Consider the following 3,808-nt stretch of genomic DNA (forward strand, 5'->3'; position numbering starts at 1 on the left):
TCGCTGTAAAGATTTGTTCCCTCTTTTGAGCTACTGCATCCACGGGTGTAGATCACGTCAGACACTTTGAGCTCTTGGCTGTTACAGACATTACTCACGCTCTCCAGTTAGCTCTGTGGTCAGAGTGAGTCTGACATTTATTTTGTTTGGTGTAGCTGTGAGTGCAGGTGGCTGTCACACGGAGCTTGACTGACTGACCGCTTTTTCCACCTCCTTTCCTGTAGCCGGGGTATCCCCACCTGCCATCCTAAAGCACCTCTGAGCCTGTCTCCTCATCATAGGGAAGCTGCTCTGGGGACATATCCAGTAGGCACCTCAGTCCACAAAACTTTGTCCTCAGCTCACATCATGGCACCCTAAACAAACCCCCTGACACCTCTCTAGTTTCCTGTTGTTTAAGGACTTAGGGTTAAACTTCCAGGTAATGTAAGTGGGGGAGTAGGGCCAGCTCTAATATACTGCGAGAAACCTCTTTGTGGGGTGAGCCGAGCGCGGGAGTGTCTGTGTGCTGCTGGGAATTGGCATGAGAGGGAAGGGTCAGGGTGTGGCTCTGCTCTACTTGGACACACTCAGACAGGATTAAATGATGGGAGTTTTCAAGGTTGTAACATAGAGTAATGATGCATTTTTTATAAAAAGTCAGCCTTTTCAGTTATAGGAGCTGGGCCGGCACAGTGGGTTAAGTGTTGGGATGCTAATCTCAAGGCTGGCAGTTCAAACCCACCAGCCACTGTGCGGGAGAGAGATGAGCTGTCTGCTCCCATAAAGGTTTGTAACCTTTTAGGCCCTACAGACTCTGCCACACAGAGTCACCGTGCGTGAGTCAGAACCGTCATAGTGACTGAGGGTTTGGGTTTTTGTTTTTCTAGGTATTACGGTCAAATGTAGGCTCTCATTTATAAACAAAATGAAATTAGTTTTGCCACCAGCTCTATCTAAGAAATTGAGGTTTTTCATTCATTCCTACTTTTTTACAGACTAGAGAAAAGAAAAAAAATTTTCAGATTCTTAATTTCCTAATTTTTTCCTCAATATGTGATTGTCTTCATGGAAGAAAATGTGCTATTTAATTTAAACTACTGTCTTAAAAAGTGTAATTCCAAATAGTCCACTCTCAGTACTGACGTTTGTAGAGAACAGAAAAGCATAAGAGATAAAACACGTGATGCTCTCTTTCCCCAAAGTTCCTAACTCTTAATGTTTTGCTGTGTTTTTTAAATTGAGATCTAATTGATATGTAGTGAAATGTCTAGATCTTAAATACACAGTTCCAAGAATTTTGATGAGCGTATACATTAGTCACAGTTTAGAACATTGCCATCACTCTAGAACGTTCTCTCCTGCCCTCTGCTGGTCGATTCCCACCTCGGTAATCACAGAAAGATTAACCAGGAAGCATGGTTTCTGTCACCGTGGAATAGTTTTGACCTTGTGGAACACCACGTCAGGGTTATTTCTCGTATGCACTCTTTGGTAGCTTGCTGACTGTGCTCGACATTTGAATGAGTCATCCACGTTGTGTGTCGGTACAGCAATCTAGTGCTGCTGTAACAAAATACCACAAGTCAGATGCCATTAGCAGGCCAGGAGACTTGTTGTTAAGTGCCATCCAGTCTGTTCCAACTCAGAGCGACCCTGTATAGGGCTTCCAAGGAGTGGCTGGTAGGTGTGAACCGGTGACCTCACAGTGTGAGTAGTCTAGTGCTTATCCTACAGAGCCACCCGAGGAATCTTGTTGAGGAGCCTAGAAATGCCAATTCAGAACACCAGTTCAAGGGGATAACCTTCTCTCTGTTGGTTCTGCAGGAAGGACCTGTCTCCTGCCATCTGTGAGCTTGGTATCCCTTGGAGAGCTCCATGGGTCTAGGCATCGATCTTCCCCTGGTTCTAGAAGGTTCTCAGTGCAGGGAACTCAGGTCCAAAGGACACGCTCTGTTCCCAGGGCTTCTCCCTTGGTGGAGTGAGGCCCCTCTGATCTCTGCTCGCTTGTTTAATCACTTTCATATCTCAGAAGAGACTGATTCAAGATCCAAGCTAATCTAAGGGACTGTACCCTGCCTCACTGATATCACTGCTGCTGTCCCTTCCTCAGTAGCATCAGAGACTGAGATTTACAACAGGGAGGAGGATAAGGACAGATCGCAAGATAGAGGGTAATGACATTGGGCTGGTTGGCAATCATGGCCTCGCCAAGATGACTCATAGTTTTGGGGTGGGGGACACAATTCAGTTCTTGGGTATTAGGAATTCATTCCTTTTGATATGGAGTGGTAAGTGCATCATGGTATGAAGATGCCGTTTCTCTTATTGTTGTTTAGTGCCATTGAATTAGGCCCAACTCATGGAGGAGTGGCTGGTGGGTCTGTAGTGACAGTGTCGTGGTTCATAGTCCAGTGCTTGCTTTACATTGCCACACCAGATCTCCTGTTGGTGGACATTTAACTTGATTGCAGCTTGGGACTGTTATGAGTAAAGTTGCTATGGATCTTGTTACACAAGTCTTTCTGTGGAACTCGTCGTTTCCTTTGTCTTGGGCATATGCCCAGGAGTGGAATTGCTGGTCATAATGTAGATGTATGCTTTCCTCTTTAAGTGATAGTTTCCAAAGCGGCTGTACCACACTGTATCACTACCAGCAATGCATGAGGGCTTCAGTTACTCCACATTCTTGCCAACACATGATAACATCAGTCTTTTTCAACTCTGACCATCCTAGTGTATATAGAGAAATACCACTGAGGACAGATGAGATTGAATAACTTTTTATGGATTTATTTGTATGCCTTCCTTTGTGAACTGACCGTTCGAGTGTTTTGCTCCCCTTTTTGTTAAATTGTGAAACCCTTTATTTCTACCTTTTCCCCTCCTTTTTTATTTCCGCTTTTTATTGTGAATGGGGTGAAGGATTACACGTCAGCTCATCCGCATTGCACGCCACAGCTTGTACACACTTTGCTTCATCTCGTTGATGGCACCCCTCAGTGTAACACTCGGCCACTTTCCCCCTTGCGTTTTTTCTTTCCATTCCTCCTTCTTTCCTTGGGTCCATGGTGACTTTTTTATCTCAAATGGTCGATCAAACCCTGTTTTTAAAATTGCAGTGCTTAGCTCATGATTTTTAGGAATTCTTTTTATATGCTGGCACAGTTCTGTTTTATGTATTTATTTATGTATTTTCCCGGCCCATGCTTCCTTAGTGTCTTTTGATGAGCAGGTGATGATTTGGGCTTGGATGAAACCTGCTTCATCAGTGCTCGGTTTTATGATGATTCTTTCCTGTGTCCTAGGCCTCTTTGCCCCAGGTCATAAAGTTCTCCCCATGCTTTCTTCCACGTTGAGGTATATATCCATCACCAACTAATTTTAGTGTGTGCTGTGACAAATAGGTTAAGGTTCATCTTTTCCCAGTTTCAGTATTATTTGTGAATGAGATATATTCATTCCTTTCCTCCAGTGACCTTCTGTAGGAAGCTGTTGGTGTAAATAGAAATTTTGCTTCTAGAATTTGGCCTGCATTATTTAGAAGTGTATTTAATTTTCAAATATTTGAGTTTTGAGGTGTTTTACAGATTCATCATTATTTTTCAAAGTTTTCTTAGTATTCCATTGTGTACCAAAGCTTCTTTAACCGTTCTTCCGTTCCCGGGCATTTAGGCCATCTCTACTCTTTTGATGTGTCTCTTGCAGATAGCATACTGAAGGATCCTGTTTTTTTTTTCCATTCTTGTCTCTCTGTCTCTTGACTGGTGTATTTAATTCATGTGCATTCAGTGAAAGTGAAGAATTCTGCCACTTTCTTCAGTCTACA

The 3,808-nt window shown here is 43.4% G+C and overlaps 1 protein-coding gene across 1 annotated transcript in view; it reads left to right on the forward strand.

The window, feature by feature from the left end:
* DEAF1 (DEAF1 transcription factor) overlaps positions 1–3,808 on the forward strand; it is a 38,603-nt gene that overhangs the window by 23,211 nt on the left and 11,584 nt on the right. The window lies entirely within an intron of this gene.

The sequence above is a fragment of the Chrysochloris asiatica genome, unplaced genomic scaffold (genome assembly GCF_000296735.1).
Source record: "Chrysochloris asiatica unplaced genomic scaffold, ChrAsi1.0 scaffold00439, whole genome shotgun sequence".
Classification (NCBI taxonomy): domain Eukaryota; kingdom Metazoa; phylum Chordata; class Mammalia; order Afrosoricida; family Chrysochloridae; genus Chrysochloris; species Chrysochloris asiatica.